The sequence below is a fragment of the Cupressus sempervirens genome, chromosome 7 (assembly GCF_028749045.1).
Source record: "Cupressus sempervirens isolate cs-2001-9-10 chromosome 7, ASM2874904v1, whole genome shotgun sequence".
In the NCBI taxonomy this organism is placed as follows: Eukaryota; Viridiplantae; Streptophyta; class Pinopsida; order Cupressales; family Cupressaceae; genus Cupressus; species Cupressus sempervirens.
The window spans coordinates 308,061,426-308,082,403 of record NC_143124.1 but is presented as its reverse complement, the minus strand read 5'-3'; the positions used below and the strand labels follow the sequence as shown (position 1 = coordinate 308,082,403).

The following is a 20,978-nucleotide window of genomic DNA, read 5'->3' as shown; positions in this document are numbered from 1 at the left end:
GCAGTTGCCTCATCTTCATAAGATCACTAGTAAATTTGAACTCCATTTTTGACCAAGCTGTTCATTGAAGCTTTTCTCATCGAAATTTTGACCAATACATTTGTCAAAAAAAAATTATTTTTAGTAGTCTTGATTTGTCAATGTTGGTCAAAATTTTGACCAATCCATTCGTCAAAAAATTTTGATTGGTGGAAATTTTGACCAATGCTTGGTAGAAAACTAATAGGCATTTGTCAAAATTTCCACCAATGTTTGGTCAAATTTTTTTTAGTATTGGTGGAAATTTCCACCAATGGTTGGCCGAATTTTTTTTTAGTTGGTGGAAATTTTGACCAATGCTTTATAGAAAACTAACAAGCATTGGTCAAAATTTTCACCAATGTTTGGTCAAATTTTTTTATCCTGTATCAAGCAATTGCTTCTTATCCAAGCCATGTAATTTACAACCTTTTAAATCTCTGCAAAGATAAAGTTGGAGCATAAATTATTTTCTTTTCAAAGGTGTACTCTGATTGTAAAGCGTCCATTCCATTATATGTTCAAGGAACAAGACATATCTAATTCAACAGATAATGGAATGGACACTTTACAATTAGAAGACACCTTTGAGAACAAAAACTATCCTACTCCAACTTTATCTTTGCAGAGAGCTTTAAAAGGTTGTAAATTAAATGGCTTGGATAAGAAACAATTGCTTGATTCCATAATCCATAATGTTACAGAGAAATCAGAATAACTGATGATAAGAGAATCAAAATACAAAACCACATTTTCTGGTCCATTAGCAGGACCCAACTTTAAGATAACCATGGTCTATTGTTTCTGTATTTAGATTTCATTCACACTCATTTGAAGTTTTTATTAGCAGTTTTCCTAAGATAGATTGTTTAGTCCTTTGAAGAATTGATTAAGAGGTAATAAAAGGGTATTTAAACCACTATAGATTGCTCCCTAGTTGTAGTTTTATTAGAAACATATTTACTTTCAAATGCACAATGATAAAGTGCAGCAATAAATCAAAGTCATGGTGATTGAAAGAGAACCCAAAGATAGCATCTTTGACCAGCTTGAGATCCAGTGAAACAAAATTTACTATCTTGGGGCTCAAACAACTATCCAACAGGATATTACTTGCTTTGATTTCTCGGTGCACTATTCAGATGCTGGATTCCTCATGAAGATAAGCAAGCCCATGTGCAATTTTGATGCAGATGTTGAGCCAAGTAGGTGAGTCGAGGTGGATGTTAGATCTTTTATTGTCTACTAATTCACATTGATACTATGTGAGTGGATGCAAAATAATGCTTACAAATCAAGGTAAGTGGGGTTACCATATATTGTTATCGAATAAAGCTTGTGCAAGACTATTATTTTCCAAACATTCATAGACCAAAATATGATGATCTCCTTCTACACAAAATCAATGCAATTTAACAAGGTTCTTATGTTGTAGTATAGATATTATAGCTATTTCATTTATAAACTCATGCTTTCCTTTCTTAGATTTAGATGATAATTGCGTTACTACTATTAATTTAACATCTAGAAGAATTCCTTTCTCCATAGTCAAGCACAAGAAAAATTAGATAAACTTTAATTAGAAATCTAAGGATAGAAATGATTTTAAATTGGCATGAACTAGGAGAAACTAGTAGAAAGCAAAAATAATAGAAAATCCCAAAGATGCCACAAATAACTAGCAGCACTAGGGAAAATTCAAAAATCAAAATTATCAAAAACAATTATTTCTGCATAGCAACATGTGATTTGCAAAAATATAAACTTCATTATAGACAACTCATATCAAAATTGCATCCCATTAAGACAAACTGCATATGAAATTATGCATTAAATTAAAGATTACAAAAATGTGATTTTAAAAGTACATACCTTCAAGAACTCAATGAACTCAGTTACATATTCAGATGAGGCCATGTCATAGTTGTAAAAGTCATACGCAATTGGTGTCACAACTGCTAAGTAAATGAGCTACAAGGAAGCCAAAAAGAAATACTACTCAATACAATGTCTGGAAAAAAATTCAAGAATTGACCAATAGTCAGCATCTAGTTGAGGCACGCTAAAAGAAAGACAAACTAGCAAATAAGCTGCCAGTCTACTGCCAAAGATTAAAAGAATGCCTCCAATACCTTCGATGCCAATAGCTGCCATTAATAGATGCTTAAATTGCAAGTGAAATGAAACACAATTAAAGACATTAAAACCACCAAAACTCTACTTTTATTATCAGTATTGTAGAGACTTGAGAGCATGACTTGAAGAGCAGGCTCCCCACTTGTGAAGAATACATTTCAGCAAATGATAACCAAGACATTCAAATGAACAATACTAAGCCATAGGCTTCTTTCCCAACTTCATGTTTAATTGAGGATAACAAAAAATTAAAAGATTATGATGGTAACTTGTATGGTCTCAATAGACCTGACTTCATGGATGGAGACTGAAACAATTGATAGCTAACAAAAATTAAAAATAGGTGAATATTAGCTCACTTACCTCAACTTTTGGTAACTGAACACCCAAGATATTTGTGACGTGATTTTTAAACAATGCAAACTTGGGTTCAAAAGTTTTTGTAGCCGTTCCTCCATCAATGCCAAAATCATTTATCCTATATCAGAGTTCCCATGGGATCATAACTTTAGAATAAGTGATTTAATAGTGAAGAATGCTTCAACATGGAAAAAGAATCTTCAGATAATAACAGTGCACATACATTACATGAACTACAAAATATTTAATATTATAAATCTAGATCACTATAGACAACATAATAAATTAATAAGATCATTTAGGCTATCTTGTAAAGACTGCCCTCAAACTGGTCTTGATTACTTATACACATAGATATCTTAACCAGTTGTGGATGGATCCTATATTTATATAAAATTATTAGGCTAACCTAAAACTATTCTTGATTACTTATACACACAAATACCTTAACCAGTTGTGGATAATACCTTAACACAAAGACACAACTCACTTCTTGGGACTAGCACAACATCCTTTGATCATGATATAATCATCCTTCACAATACCATAGTGAGGAAATCCACCCATTGGTGTGATATCCTTCTCAATCTGGTCAAATTCAATGACTGCAATGTGAGATTCTTGGTCTCACTTGCCAATCTTAGAGATCTTCTTAGTCATTTCAGTATAATGATGGTATCCATTCTACCCAACCTTGGCAATAGTAAAGGAAACTCTGGATGGATTGCAAGCACTAATATAGGAAACCTTTTACAAACCTTTGTGTGTTTTACAAGGTAACCTTGTTACACCCCACCTAGTTACAACATCTTCATACCCTTTGCCCTTTGTAACACCAATAACATCAATCATTTCATCTTTCTGGAAAAGAGCATCAATGGGTACCTCCTTCTCAAAAAAGTTGTATGCATAATCTACTTTTTCTGGGATTGTTCCACCATTTACTTGGATTTCCATCAAGTGAGTATTCTTCTGCTTCAACTCTTTCATCTTCTTCACCTGCAAAATAACATAAATATGAAAATACTATCTATATGAGTAGCATTTCTAAATCAATAAAAAATATTGAGTCACTTTCCATGATCAGATCCAGATTGTTACACATCATAACACAAGCATTCACTTCTAAAATTGAAAGCTCTCTAGATGAAAAGCTTGGCATAAATTGTTGATCTATCCAAATCAAGACTATTATTTTCACAAAAGCATCCATGTAAGAAATTTGTATTAGTATTGTCAAAATAATTTCAAAAAAAGAAACACCAATCTTTGGATCTAGAGAGACATACCATTGCCAACAATAAAGGCACAAGCTATTCTACATGTCATTTGAGAAAATGGGCATTCACCAATGTTCAAATGTTTTTTATTTGTTATAACTTATGTTTAAATGTTGCAAGTCGTTGAAGTGCTTCACTAATTCCTAGATGAGGATAGTATTTTTTGGTTTGAGGATCATAAATTGAATGACTCATATGTTGTTACTGATTTCCATTGTGTACCTACACATAGGATCCTTTGTTGGCTACATATTGATCTGCTTGGATTTGAGTGATCAAGTATTGAAGCAAAGTGTCTATGGTATCATAGATTTGAGACATAGTGAGAAGTCTCACCATGGACCTAAGTTGATGTGGCTGGTGTTGCACATTTTGACATACTGATTTGGACATCCAAAGTTACCCTAAAAAGGTTTTAAATCCACAGAGCTATGAAATTTTGCAAGTTTATATGATGCTTGAACAACAAAGCAGGGCTGTGTCATCCAAAAGTATGTAGAGTTGTATTTAAAGAAGAAAATTATTATAGATTTTGATCTGAACCAACTTCTTTCTGCAATGAATAAACTGAACTGTATATTTCTAAAAAACTAAGACAAATCCATTAACTTAGCATGATTAAGATTCATGATAAATAGCATATTCATTTTTTTGGACTCAAATCATACAACACTCATCATTTTTTTTCTTTGAAAACCTAACACTAAAAATCATAACATTGAAACAAAATTGCAACTAACTAATCCTAATCTAAGCATAAGATTATATAGTACAATAGGAATAGGAGAGAATATATTGCAAACTAATGTCAACAATCTTGAATTTCTTGCACAATTTGGCAAATAGACAAACTTGACAAATCCAACATGTGTGCAAATCTTATGAATTGGACTGACTATGGAAGTCATTACAGGCTATAGTAACAACACTATTACATACATAGGTTGAAGAAACAACTCATAGCTGATGTGCACAACAATATTCACTTTCCAAATGTACACGAACATTCCAAGGTTGACAAGATACTAGTGATATAAACCTCATTTCATTTACATCCAATATTTATGATAACATTTACCTCTCAAATGCATATAAGCTAAATTTTACAATAAAAAATCCAGTAGTCATTTGAAAATTGTACTTTTTTACTTCTATTTTATAGTTCATTTCATCAAAAATTTGACGTCTTTACTTTTCTTTTGCATCTTTTCCTACAAATATGAACTGGAGTTGTCCAAAACTCCTTGGGCCATGTAAATAGACAAATTTCACAAGAAATTTTATTTGTACTTCAATAACTTCAAGGGAGCCCTTTTGTGTGGGGATCCCTTTCCTTTCCAAAATCTTTGTAAGCAATTATTATATTCAAAAACCTATTGATTGAAGCTGCATTACAACTTGACACATTTGAAGAATCTTCAAACCAATCCTATTAGACAAGTGGCACCCCATCCTTTCCCAAAAAATTCTAATGTCAATAATGTTCTAGGCCATGATCTCCCCTTAAACTTCTCTATCCCATTTTTCAAGATTTTCTTCTAGTACCTATGTGCCTCTTTCTATTTCTTATTGAGATAAGTTATCTCTTCAATCTAATATACCCTCATCCACTGAAGTCCAAGAACTAACTCCACAACTTTAGTGTTTATTTTGTGTAAGTTTACAAGCTGTTAAGTGAGTCAAATGTGTGATCAAGGAAACTATTTAGTTTTCTACTCAGATTTTTGTGTAATTAGTGAACATGGTAAGCATATTGCTGGTGCAAGTAGGGTTGTTAACAAGCTATAAACTCTTATTGGTATCAAAAGGGCATAGTAGGGAGTGATTTCATTCTATCCTTGAGTTGTTGTTTCAACTTGGGGGAGTTAGTCATCATCAATTTCTATTTCCCCCATTTTGATTATGTGGGCTGGTATCAATCATTGATACCAAGTAAGCGAGTTGTGACTTTGAATGACTTATACACACAAATACCTTAACCAGTTTAAAATCAAGAATTTCAAGTCTTGTAAGGTAAGATATTGATATTAGTATTGATTGCAATGCATAACAAGGTCATAAGGCCATACCTTATGACCTTAATCTAGAAGTTTAAAATCAAAAATTTCAAGTCTTGTAAGGTAGGTCATAAGAACAAACCTTAACCTAGAAGTTTAAAGTCAAGAATTTTAAGTCTTGTAAGTTAGGTATTACAATCAAGAATGATTAACAAAAAATATGACCAGTAGTGTTCCAATTTAACCTTTGCTAAAATTCTAATTGATTGGATTCTTATATGCGTTGTTTGTGTAGAGTACGATTGATACATTTTTTAATAATGAAAGTGGCATTTCTTACCAATAGACTCAACTCACATTTAGACTAGAACTTGGTATGTAATTCTCAACTTGACCTCAAGCATATACCTTGTGTTGGAAAACTCCAAGTGTTCTCATATTATAGGAAGTCATTCAAAGAATTTTGATAACAACTCTTCTGATATTTTTGGTACAGATGAATGGACATGCTTCACTACTATGGTTGAAAGCCGACAAACCTTCCAAAAAGAATGACAAAGAAAAAAGAGTGCCAGCTATATAAATCTCAAGATATTAGCCAGAATGCAAATGATCATACCCACACTCAAGTGACTCCCACCATCCCCTAAATCTTTTTCAAGAGACTAGATTATCCAACATAAATATTGCATGTCACATGTCAAGATCTCAATTGTTGGCAAACCATATATTGAATGCTTTAATAACAAAAATATATTAGTGAGGTCAAATAAAATGAAACCACATTATTCACATAACAGTAGACCATAAGTCATGAAGATTTAAACCCTTCCCACTCCCTTCTACACGTACAATCACATTCATTGCAACCACAAACCTGATTGGCAAGATTGCAAAAAGAAGTGCACACACTATAGTTGACCATTGCAACAACTCTACTGGAATTATGATCAAGCTACAAGGAATCATAAGAGCTCTAGACACACTTAATGCTCTCCTAACCTTTACAAGTTAGTTAGAACTAGTTTATACCATTGTTAACACAATCAATTTGAAGTCATATAACATCTAAAATATGGTTAAAATAAATTAATTATCCAAAAAAATATTTTTATTCACATTGTTTTTCCAATGCATAAACATCTAAAGGACATAAGAAAAAGGCGATTATTACAACGTACCTTTTTAAACATGGTGCTTAGTGCAAATGCCATGGTAATAAGAGATAGTGAGTAAATGTAAACACGTAAGAAAATCACTTTTGTATCTGATACAACAAAAAGTCTAGCAAATTTGGCTGACAAAACCTGTCAATAATAGTGCTAGTGAATTCCTGAAAAGATGTTATGATAATAGAAATGCATACAAAGGGTACATATACAATAATGATTTATAAGGTTGAGGAGATTCTCTCAAATGAAAATTCAATTGCTTGATGTATTATAAGTTGCAAAGTAGTAATTTCCTTTTGTATGATAGGAGAATCTTAGCACCAAAAGGAATGCAAATTCAAATCAATCATCACAGTTTAGGTTCAAACAAACCAAAACTAGTTAGTAGAAATGTTGAAAGTATAAGCACCTATCTTTGATGATTCTTTCACAACTCTTATCAAGTTTGAAGCAAACCAAAAAAATATAATTATATGGTATCCATGATTACAAAGAGGAATATTTCTACAAAATCTACCCGTGCTTGTTCCTTCACATTATTATATCGGATTGGCAACATTTCAAAATATGTTATGATCAATCGTAATTGTGGTGAGGTCAACAAACTTATTCTGTACTAAAAGAAAATTCCACCATCTCAGTTCTATAGAAATAAAACAAGATAATGAAGATTTTTCCAAGATGAACATGTTAGATATATTTGTGGGGATCACCTCGTTCAAATTTTTTGCATTGTGGTGGTTACTAGACCGAAAAAAACATCTAACACATGAGTACTCCACTATTCCTAAACAAAAGAGCCACAAGCTGAGGGCAACATCTAGTGAATGATGGTTAATAAAAACTTTATCTCCTTAGTCAACATGCACCATATTGTTTATAGTATTTAATATTTTAATAACGATGTTGCATTTTTCCAAGTACATTTGTAGGATCAAAACAAGGTTGCCGCACAAAATGGGTAACTGTCCTAACTTTATGGTAAGCTCTATGAGGTCGAAAATGAATAAATAGTCTTCTGACATTTATCTATAGAGCTCTCCTACCTCTCTCATCCTCTTGGTACCCATTTATGCTAGTCATTAGTTCTCTGGGTTTCCATTTTAGGTTCTAGGGTTCTCTTTTCTTTTGATGCTTTCACTTATGTCTTTTCCCACCTTTATTTAAATATTTTGTTTCATTCTTTTTTTAATTGAAACTTGATTAAGGCACCTGAATGTACCCATCCTTTAATTCCTAGCAGTAACAAGGCCTTTAGTGGAGCTCCTAAGGCCCCCATGGCTAAGAGTGCATTGAATTCTATAATTGGTAGAGAAGAAAGTTAATCTTTCCATGACATTTTAATAGGGGATGTGGCGGTGATTATTCCATAGTCAGCAAAGGTTCAGTGTTAGAGAGGACGAAAGGCTTGGTGAAGGTAAATAGGCCAAAGGATATGTTAAGCCCCCTTCTTTTGGCCCCAAATCCCTTGTGGTTGTTCTAAATTCTTATATGGTCTCTGCGTTAGATAGAGAATAGGATAAATTAAAGAATGTGGCTATCTATTTTTGTTGCTTTAGAATATAGCAAGCTCCCTACAAGAAAGATTCTAGATAAAAGGATCGCTGATGTATGGGGCAAGAGATTTATCATTCATGTTACATTTTGTACAGTGTTTTTACAAAGGGTTATTACTGATTTCCTTTAAAAATTATGAAACGCAAAATAGGCTACAAATTTTTTTTTTAGAATGCTTAAAGCTCTATTTATAGGGCTCTTTCTTGGCCACAAATATGATAATCAAGGAGCCTTTGGCCTCTCCTCAACTTTGATCTTTATTGCCATAACTTCTATCCTTGATAGGTAAAGTTCATAAAATGAAAGATCCAAGAATGACTTTCCTCAATATGAATGCCAAATTACTGGTTTCTCAGAGCCCAAGATAAATATCCCTCAAGAAATTGACGTTGAATTACATGAAAATCTATTTACTTGTTGTTTAGAAGTTTTGGGAGGCTTGAATGTAGGTAACCCTAAGTTCTATCCACAAATGTTTGATGCTAACCCTTAATAGCCTGAGAATGAAGGATTAAAAACTAGTAGTCTTTGTACAGATGGGGTTGCTAATACTATGGTTGGGGTTATGATTGACCTCCACAAAGAAGTTGAACAAGTTGATATATGTCTATTTCTAAAACTTCTCCTGCAAAAGATTGTCATATAAGTGTTAATAAAGTTGACAACTTGTAACTTTGTGCCTAATTCAAATACACCTAGAAATTGATCAAAGAGAAGATAAAACAAAGGCCTTCAAACATTAGATCTGAAGGCACAAAAATTTGGGAAAATTAATTGGAACAAACCAAGATTGTAGGGTGTCATGTCTCCTATTAGGTTATACATAATTTATTCATATTTAAATTGAATTCTTACATTGTCTGTCCTAGGATACAATAATTTTAGTTTAAGGTATTCATTAAAAAAATAAGTTTAATCAAGACATTTTATCTATTAATTCCCACATATTCACTTGTATAACTATTCAGCTTAAGGATATTATGCATGCAAATGACATTAAGAAATATACAGAAAATAGGCTAAATTGAATTGTTGTTGTCCTTCAGAGAGATCCACACTTCTTTCCAATATATTCTTCAATATCCATAGTTCCAAATCAATTTAGTTATAAAGTACAAGTCTTAAGATTCTAGAATACTTCAACAAAACATGAAGCTAAATAGATACATTAACCATATCAAAGTCCAAAGTCCATGCCTGACATTCTAGAAGTCTTAATTATTTTAGAAATCACTTATCAAAAAAAATCCAAAATCATATCAACAACTCTAATACTAATATTTGCAATACACCTAATATTCAACCTACAATTTTATGTACTAAAAAGAATCTAATTTGCCCAAAATTTAAGAACGAAAAATAACTTAATATGCCCAAAATAGATTTATACTAACTTAACCAACAAATGATGCAGAATCAAACTCATTAAGTGCCCTCTAAAAACATAATGAATGAATTTGATTTGTGATAACATAGAAGCATACACTCCAATATCAATAGTCCCAAAATAATTCAATTTAGGTATAAAGTATGTATAGATCTAACATTCTAAAAGACATAAAATACAAAAACACAAAGCTATAAAGAAACATTAACTAGATCAAAGAACAAGACAAGAGTTCTACAAGCCACAAAATTAATAATTTAATATTTCTTCCCTAGAATCCAGTATTTTGGTATCAGACAGGGTAAGAACTACTTTCTTTTTACACATGGCTTTCATATAGGAACTTGTGCATAGCTTGACCATGTAGTTAGCAAATTACAACTAACATTTTATTGATGTTTAGATAATAGCATGGTAAAGCAGAGGTTTCCTCCTCGTGTCTGTGGAAATCATAGTAGCAATCAAGGATATTCAACAAAGAGATACTTATTTTAGGTATATTCCTTTTCTTTATGTTGAACATTTGTACAATATAATCTAATAATGCCAATGCATCTTAATACTACAATCGTCTTTTTAGCAAACAATATTTTAGATTGAGGAAAAAACTAAGCTACCATTTTCACATTGATTCTTTGGGTTTTCCTCAGAAGAAAAGGTTGAATTTGGAAGAAATTTTTTTAAGCTTGCTCTATGAACTTTACTTGACTTTGACCTAGCACTTATCTTCATCAAACCCATAGCTCTTTTGATATTTTTTCATTTTCACATCTTCTCACTATAGATACTCATTTGAGAATTTCACTGACCAAACTGTACTTTGACCTAGCACTTATCTTCATCAAACCCATAGCTCTTTTGATATTTTTTCATTTTCACATCTTCTCACTATAGATACTCATCTAAGAATTTCACTGACCAAACTGTACTTTGACCTAGCACTTATCTTCATCAAACCCATAGCTCTTTTGATATTTTTTCATTTTCACATCTTCTCACTATAGATACTCATCTAAAAATTTCACTAACCAAACTATTATCTACAAGTGGATGCAATATTTCTCATTAATGATATTCATGCCTTCTAAAATGATTGTTCTCTTTTGGAAGTATAGAACTATATGATCTTACTGCAGGTTGTGGAGGTAAAGCTTTTTGAGATATAAGATTCTAAAGACAAGCAAAATCACTCCCCCTGACGAAAGCAAGATTGCACGTATTGCCTTTGTAATGGAAATAACTTCATTAATCTTAGTTGTCTTTGGGCAGCGAGCATGTTGAAAGTTAGGAAATCAATGGAGTTATTTTAGAGAAGCTTCCCTACTGTGTTTTTTTCTAGTTTCATATAATTTGTAATAACCTATATTATTTTTGGCAATCAAGCTTTGAGAAATGAAATGCAACAGTGCTAGCTTATTTCTTTTGGATTATGTCCTTTTTAAATTACAATTTTATCATATAAAAGAAAAATGGGTTTGTGAGATTGATTACTATTCATCAAGACTATCGATTTTCCATGTCCACAAACAAGAAGAATAAAGGAAAAGTCAAAACCCTAAACTTAAACAATCACTGAACCACTAAGAATGAAAATGGTCATACCTTGGGCAAATGATGTGTAGGTAAACATGGAGTAATGCAGGCCAAGAAGCATTCCAAATTTGAAGACGATGAAGCTCTCACACTACCCATTTTGTATATTGCACAATTTTTCTCACTTTCTCCTCGACTACTCATAAGAATCCCACAAGAAGTTGAATTTAAACCCATAATTTCTCCTAACTTTACTCCAAAGTTAGAGATGTTGTATCATCATTACCCTCACCATTGACTCAATGACACTAAGGGGGAGAATATCTAAACACCAATAAAATGAAAATCTAGAAAGAACAACATCAAGTTTTGACTTTCCACATTAAATTCATAACAAAATCCCTAGTTTAGAGCAATTCAAAGGCTACGTAAAGTTTGGGAAGGAGGGGAAGGTAGCCACTGCAAAAAAAAGCCCATTATCCACCTATTACCCATGATTTTCAATGATACCCCATGCGGGAATGAAGCCCAACCTACATATGAACATGCAAATTATTTCTATCCGGCCTTTTCTTTGTTATGACTTGAGTTGGTCAAAATTTTGACCAACATGGGTAAACTTAAAGACATTTTTGACCAACGCGGGATGAAAACTTAAAAAAAACAAAAGAAATCATAGCATTGGTCAAAAAATTTGGTAGAAAAACAAGTGAAAATGTACTACTGAATAATGTACCTTATGGATTGCCACCAGTGAGAAAGATCAGTCATCAAGTGGACTTGATTCTAGGAGCTAGTTTGTCGAATAAGGAAACCCACAGAATGACTCCAGCAAAAGTGGAGAATTGAATAGTCAAGTGGATGAATCGTTGTAGAAGGGGTTGATTCATGATAGTTTGAATCCATCTATTGTACCATAAGTATTAGCACCAAAGAACAATCGACAATTATGAAGCTACAATGTTTAATGTGCACAAAGTGCAAGTAAAACCACACACTAGAGAGCTAATAACAATTTTCAACATACAAGTGAAAGTGGAAAAAAATGAAAAAGGCCTATTCATTGTTTAAGAAATTCTTGTTTGGCTAAAAATAAAGATCTACTCTCACATTTTCTTATGCATTTGTGTTGTATATATTATTAGATCCTATCTTATACTTGATAAATATATTATTTTTGTTTAGAGGTAATGAATAAGAGGTCAAATCAAGGTCATTTCTTAGTTGTAAATCTTATTTGACTCTAAACCTACCAATACATGGACATACATGAATTAGAGGCAAGTCAAGGTTGTTTCTTAATTGTAAATCTTATTTGACTCACAACAATTATAGTAAATATATATATACAACATATACATAATTGTATATGTATTTAGTACATAAGTTTATGTAAACATATATTAATATAAATGTATATTTATGTATGTATAAGTGTATCTACTAGTACCAAAAAAGTTCATCTGAGGGTTTTTCATAACCTCCTACTAGTTATGAGAAACTTTGAGGTGATTGAAAGATTGATTGACAAAATGGGTGAATTTATCAGAATTGATGGGCTCTAAGGATAGATATGTGAGAGTTTGTTAATTATGGATTTATGTGAGCTTATTTTCTATTTTGTCAAGATTTGTCTTCCTTAGATCTTTTGGATTCAATTTATTGTTTGGCTAAATATAAAGATCTATTCTCACATTTTCTTATGCATTTATGTTGTATATATTATTAGATCCTATCTTGACTAATATCTTAATTTTGTTTAGAGGTAATGAATAAGAGGTCAAATCAAAGTCATTTCTTAGTTGTAAATCTTATTTGACTATAAATCTACCAATACATGGACATGCATGAATTAGGGGTAAGTCAAGGTTGTTTCTTAATTGTAAATCTTATTTGACTCACAACAATTATACGTAAATATATATACAACATATACATAATTGTATATGTATTTACTACATAAGTTTATGTGTACATATATTAATATAAATGCATATTTATGTATGTATACGTGTGTGTTTGGATGTACATATACATATGCATCTATACACACATAAGATCACATATATGTATATTTACAAATTTGACATATATAATTATGTATATGTTTTATATTTGAAGCATATCCTTAGTGTTTCAATCCTTTTTACAATCCTACATCTGCTAGTACCAAAAAAGTTTATCTAAGCATTTTTCATAACCTCCTACCAGTTATGAGAAACTTTGAGATGATTGAAAGATTGATTGACAAAAAGGGTGAATTTATTGAAATTGATGGGCTATAAGGATAGATATGTGAGAGTTTGTTAATTATGGATTTATGTGAGCTTATTTTTTATTCTGTCAAGATTTGTCTTCCTTGAATATTTTGGATTCAATTTATTGATTTGGAGTTTGTCTTTTAAATGTTTTTGAGAAACTAACTAGCCTACAAATTAATGGAATGCCTTTCCAAGAGTTTTTGAGTTGAACATAAAATAATGTAAAATAAAACACTAAGAAATCGATAGTAGAACATGCTTTAGGATCAAACTATTCTTTAGAATGTGACCCATGTTCAAATTCTTCCCATGTAGTAGAGCTATCTATACCCAAAGAATACATGGAAATCTTCTAATATTACCATGACATTTAAATTCAATGTTGATATAACATATTATGAAGGCAATTTACAATCTTGAAAAATAGCTTGATGGGCATAAACGACCATTAGATTGAAATCTTGGTTGTAAGTAACTTACATCTACTATAACAAAAATTTCAAGTTGGATGCAATCTACATCTTCATTTGTAAATTTTAAGCTTTTGATAGTTGCAATGACAAATTTTAAGGTTGCCTAATGAGACAAATGTACAATATAATCTGCTTTTGCAAGATGCTAGAGAAATCACACCTTGATCTCACCATTAATGCAGACCTCACAAACACCCAATTCAATGGCTGCCCCATAAACTAACCCAGGGATTTACTCCAATAAAACAATTCAAAGGAAAAGAAGTAGGAAAAAAAGTCATTTCAAGAATTGAACTCTGGGTACAATGACTTACCTTTTTAGAATCCTTGGGGTGAAACCAGATAGATCCATCCTTGATCACCAAATCAAGGGCATAGAGGACCAAATACTTAGTCTTTTAGTCACATCCAGCGTAATTGCCAATTTCCCATCAAATTTACAAGCATCTAAATCAGGCCGAAGTTCAAACTCATAATGCTATGGAACTCCTGTCCTGGGCAATCTGGGTAGGCCTTTAAACTGCTCCATATTCAAGGGAGGCCTTGGCTAGTTTAAAAACCATGACCTCACATAGCAGATGGCTCCAATAAGAAAAGAAACTACAGCCGTAGTCCCCTGATAACTCATATTTGCCAATAAAAAAATCTTTTTTTCCATTCAAATTCTTGAATGCAGCTATAAATTATAGAGGCAAGAAACCATGAATTGAGATTTCTAAAGTCTTTCAGGAGATTTCAATCATTTATTTTGAATAAAATTTTCAATTGAGATTTCTAAAATCTAGAAAGAACAACATCAAGATCTAACTTTTCACATTAAATTCGTAACACAATTCCTAGATTAGAGCAGTTCAAAGGCTGTGGGAAGTTTAGGAAGGAGGGGAAGGAAACCACTACAAAAAAAAGGCTGTTACCCACCTATTACCTATGATTTTCAAGAATACCTTACGCAAGAATGAACCCCAGCCTACATACAAATGCACAAATTATTTCTATCCGGCCTTTTTTTTGTTATGACTTGAGTTGGTCAAAATTTTGACCAATATGGGTAAACTTAAAGACATTTTTGACCAACACAGGATGAAAACTTTTTTTTAAAAAAAAATCATGGCATTAGTAAAAAATTTTGGTAGAAAAACAAGTGCAAATGTACTAGTGGATTCATCCTAAATTGCAAGATATACTACTTCATCATCATGTTCATCAGATGTTTCTTCTTCACAAATGTAGCATGGCTTTTTTCCTTTTTCGTTGTAGTCATTGGTGTCTTCATCTCTTCTATTCCTGTATCTATCATTTTCTCTATAATTTTTCTTCTCTAGACATCTAGCAGCAATATGACCAACCACATTGCAATTGAAACAAATGATAGGTAACCTACCTTTGAAATTTCCTTTACCTTTGTAGAATCTTCTTGCTAGTAGTGCTTCAAGTTTTTCAATATCCTCCTCATATGTATCACTATCACTACATACATATTTTATCTTTTTCTTCTTTTCCTTCTCATCAAGTTCCATTAATGATACTTTAGCTTTGAAAGTAGATTCAATACTCTTAGGATTGTAATTATCAAAGTTAGATAGCTTAAAAGTAGTGAGTCTACCTAATAATTCTTCAAGTGAGACATCATTCCCTTATATACTTTTCAATTCTTGAATTGCAGAAACTCTAATAGCATATACAGGTAGTAGTGTCCTTAAAAATTTATTTAACATAGTATCATCATCTAGTTTTCCATTTGATCCTCTTATTGCATTAACTACTTTTATCCTTGCAACATATTGAGCAATATTTTCACCTTCTCCCATTCTCATTTCATCAAACTTACCTTTGAGGCTTTTATCTTTGGTTCTAAGAACATTGTTGTCTCCTCCGTAGATGGCAGCTAGGTCATCCCACATTTTCTTTGAGTTGTTAAGATCTTTGATATCATCAAATTCAACATAACTTAGGGCAGAGGCAATCTCCAACATTTCTTGGTTGTGTTCCTTTTTCTTTTTCATATCCTCAGTAGTTGGAGCTCCAATAGGGTCAACATGTTCAATGGTAATGGTAGATTGTCCATGATCTCCAAGTCATCAAAGTTGTAGCTTCATCCAACTTTTCCATGTAGGAAAGTTATCTCTGTTGAGCTTTGATACTTCTCTTTTTGACATCTTGATCTTTGTGCTTCTAGTACCCTCAAACTAGTCTTCTTTAAGTAGATGGCTCTTATACCAATTGTTGGAATTAATTTTAGAATAACTCAGAGGATGGGGGGGAGGGGGTGAATCAATTATCAAAGGTCCAAATGTATAACTAAAACTTTTCATAGCTTAGTGAACCCATAAAAAAATTATACGTATCCATGCATCGTCAAGATTATGCAATCACTTAAAACTTGTAGGTTACTATTAAATCAACTTGCAGAAATGTAAACATTAAACATAATAGATTCATCAATATACTTGACACAATGATTTACTTGGAAACCATATTTAGGAAGAACTACCTGTAACATGCTACTCCTTTTTCACTCTTGTAAAGTGATGCCCTATGAAAGGCCAACCCTATTAAAGGTTATAATATAAACTGTTAAATGTGACCCTATTGAAGGATTTCAATCACCTTGTTAGGAGTGAGCCTTGCTAGAGGATTTTAGAACATTCACTTCAAATGTCACTTGGTTAAAAGATTTACAAATGACTTTTAGGTCAACCTTAATCTAAAGGATTTACCCTATACTGTTACAGTTGTTAGAGAGTAACACTAAGGCTTGATTTGATACAACTTATAGCTTCATTTGTAGATTATAGATTACTCTTCATTCCAGAATTCTTCTTGTCCTTCATACTTTGTAGCTTTGATAGCTTGTTCACCCTTCAACCATTCATCTCCTTAAGCATCCTTGCTTAGCATACCACTGCAATCTCTTCTCTTAGGTCATTTGATAAGGTAGAGTCCCTGACTCGTTATCTTCCTTATGTTCTGGCATCCAACTCTCTTTGCTTCATGACCAACCATTCCTATAAATAGGAAATTAAGATATTTTGCCACTCATTTTCCATCGTCCAATTTAGGGTTATGAAGGATTTGGTAGGATACAATTAATCTATCCCACATTCCATCTCTCTTCTAGAAACTTCTCCTAGAACCCTATTTGAATTCATCTAAAAATGGTTTACCTTGAAGTTTGTGCCACCAACTCATCAACCATATCTACAACCTAGTTTTCAAATTCCAAGAAAACAAACTTTTTGGCTCTGATTCAAAAAATTTATTATTTTCAAAATAATGCAGTAGGTTGGCATTATTTTTCTTCTGATGCTTAACATATACTGCGTTGCTCGGCATCCACTGCAAAATTGCTTGGTATGAACTAACGTTTATTGGTGCTTGACATAAACTAAAATTTACTTGGCATCCACTATCTTGCTCAGTATATACTAGAATGAACTTTTTCTTGGATTCAACTAATTTTCTGCTTTGCTTGCACTGTCTTTGCTTTGCACCTACTATCCACTTAGTCAAGCTTGGCAGACAAGCTTTGTGTAACTTGTTCTTCTAAACTTTATTAGTTTAACCAACCTTTATTACCTTAAGTAGATTATCAATCCATCATGTTATGATTGTCTTAACTAATTCTTATACTTCATTACATAATCATAACTCAACCTTTTCCTCTAGGTGTTATTGTTACATCTTTGATCAAATCCTCTTCATCAACTAACTAAGTGATAGTACTTAAATAATATAAGTATTTATCTTACTTGAAAAATGCAGGTTTGACATTAGTGACAAAAAAGTGATTGAAACATACTTGTATATTCTCAACAATCTCTCTTTACAATCTCCCTTTTGATTAGCTTCTTCAATCCATTCTCAACATCTTGACTGCTACAAATTATTGCACTAGATGGATTGAGGCTCAACCACTGAAAAATAACACAACTTAGGTTGTTATAAAATTTCTTGAAGAAGATATCATTACCAAGTTTGGATTTCCATGTGCATTTGTATGTTATAATGGACCTATGTTTAGATCTTTGAAGTTTATAAACTAGACATTTGACAAAGGGATTACCCTAAAGTTTTCATCAAACTACTATCCACAAGTTAATGGATTGCTAGAATCAAGAAACAAGAATATTTTGAGTGTAGAGAAGAAGTTATTAGACAATAATCCTAGAGATTGATATAAGAAACTAAGATTTTCACTTTGGGTAGATAGAATCAGAATAAAGAGTTCTTTAGGGACATCTCTATATCGTTTTGTCTATGGATAACATTCAATTTTTCCTATTCAAGTAGGATTCCAACATTAAGATTCATGAGAGAATATATGGAAGGAAAACATAGAGTGCAAGCACATTTGACTCAATTAATGCACTTGGAAGAGAAGAGGGATGAAGCATTAGAAAAATTTTTCAAACATGAAGGAGTGGTCAATAGATGTTTTGACAACATGGAAAAGTTTAAAGAATTTTGAATTTCAAATATCGTACTTCGCTACAATAATGCACATCAAAAGAAATGTTGAAATGACAAGTTTGAGATTATGAGTAAAGGTCCGCATCAAATTTTTGAAATACTAGTTGATAATGCATTCAAGAATAAGAATTTAATAGGGAAGCAAGTCCAATTTCTTATCAATGGTAAATTATTCAAGCATCATTTCTTCCCTTAGGTTTCAATTCTGTAACCTACCTTGTACATAGTTACTTTAGGTTTCCCTTCTGCTCTTGTTTTTCTTCCTTTTTGGTGTGTCTTTCATGACTTTTAGTTAGGTGAGAATTTTGGATTTATCTCCCCTCTTATTTCCTCTTTAGTTTCCCTGTCCCTTGTAAGAACTATGGCTTTTTGTAGTTTAGGGATGTTTAGGCTTCATTTGGGGTTTGTTTTCCCTAAGCTGTCCTCCTTGGGTGGTTTGGTTTTATTTTTCTTTTCTTGTCTCCTAGTTTTAGTTTTGGATTTTTCTAGGTAGCTCACAAATCTAAGAGTCTCTTTCTACAAGTAGAGTGGAATTGAGATTTGGTTATCCCATCCAAATATTTCACTAAATCTTGTTTATCTAATTTCCTAGATAAATATTAGGAAGAGCATTAGAGTCTTGGTTTTCCTTATGTTTTTATTGCATTAGAATGAGTAGTTGACTCAAAAGGTCAATCATACATTTTATCTTGACACCTAAACTATGAGATTGCCACATATTTTGCATGGTTGAATATTTCTTTAAGTCCATTTCACTTTCTTTGGAAAAAGTCATGACTTATCAAAATTTTAAAATCTTTCTTGAATGCCACTGTAACTCCTAAACCCATAGTGAGTTTCATTTCTTACAAGCTAAGATAAAAGAAAGAAATATAATACCAATTGAAATGGAGATAAAATAAAAGAAGGAATGATAAAATAAGCTTTGAGCCTACATATAAATATCTTTATTTTTTTTATAGCAAGAACTTTAGTGGGCCTATGGATGCCAAACTAGAAGTGAGACAATGTATATGATACTTTTGAAGTCAACAATAACTTAAAATATGTGATGACTAATCCTAGGGTTTATAAGTGGACTTGTTGAGCTGGAATCAACATATTTGCACACATTTATGCTATCACAAAGTAAAGGTGTTTTAACCTAATATATGATTCTTCTCCCCTTTTAATATTTTTTCTCACTTTCTAATGATATAAGATTGAGTAATTAGAGATTTTGAATTTAGATTAAGTTTTTATCCTTGAAATTTTTGTAACATTCCCCTTGTTGAGTCGCTAGATGTTGTGACTTGATCATCGCCCTTTGCTGATTTCTATGGGAACCCTCTTGACTATAACCATGTAACTCATGGAGATAAAAATAGAGAAAGAATTTTCATTATATGTCCACCATAGAATCTAGACATCGTTTAAGGCAAAATTAGTTCAACTGTCAAAACCATCCAATCAAGGCCAATTGCAGTTCAACACTTGCCATTAAAATTGGAAGGTCAAACTATCTACAACAACTCTTAAACCCCACTCTCTACCATTCACAGATTGCAATTTTGACATGGTGGAGGAAGTTTCTCTTCATAGATAAAATCCATGAGATTCGTAAAATCTAGCTCTTCACACATTATGGAGCATAGTTTCATGAATGTTGTGGATTTTGTCCTGTGGAATAGAATCCTTGAAAAATGAAAAACCCCACTCTCCCATAATGTTGGAGCCCATTTATACCAATATGAAAGAAACCCTGTAATGTACTAAATTCCCTAACCTTCTTAAAATTTGTTGAGCACATTTTTGTACATATCATAAAATATTTCCAAAGGAGAATGTGATCAAGAAAGTTATAATCCTTCCAAAGTGGCATGGGACATAGGTGCAAATATGAAAACATTGAAAAATATAACAATCATAAACTTTAAAATTTTGAATGTCCATGATTGTGAAATCCGTAACAGGAAAAAATCCAAAATTTGGAAAAATTGAGAAGTTAATTTTTTTAGAAAAATTAGAGATAAGTGAAAAGGTTGTGGAAAAATCATAATCGTCATGAAAATTTTGAAGTGAAGGAATTTTTAAATCCAAATGACAAATTTTTTTTAGAAGTATAAAAATTCAAAATATCTCAAATTTTGGAAAATCCATGACATTAAGAAAAAATTGAAAAATCCAAAAAGGTGTGACAGTGGTGAAGAGCCAAAAATTTTGGAAAGTTTGAAAAAAATCCCATATTTGAAAAAGACATCAATCAAAATTGGAAAAATAAAAAGGAACTTTTTCACTGAGTTGGGGAAAATGGCATGTTTCTTGAAAAAAATTGGAAAAGTGAATTGTAAGGAG

At 32.0% G+C, this 20,978-nt stretch overlaps 1 pseudogene; it reads right to left on the bottom strand.

Moving 5' to 3' along the window:
* Positions 1–623: 623 nt before the first annotated feature.
* On the bottom strand, positions 624–3,510 carry LOC149546641 (large ribosomal subunit protein uL3 pseudogene; annotated as a pseudogene).
* Between the last annotated feature and the right edge of the window lie 17,468 nt (positions 3,511–20,978).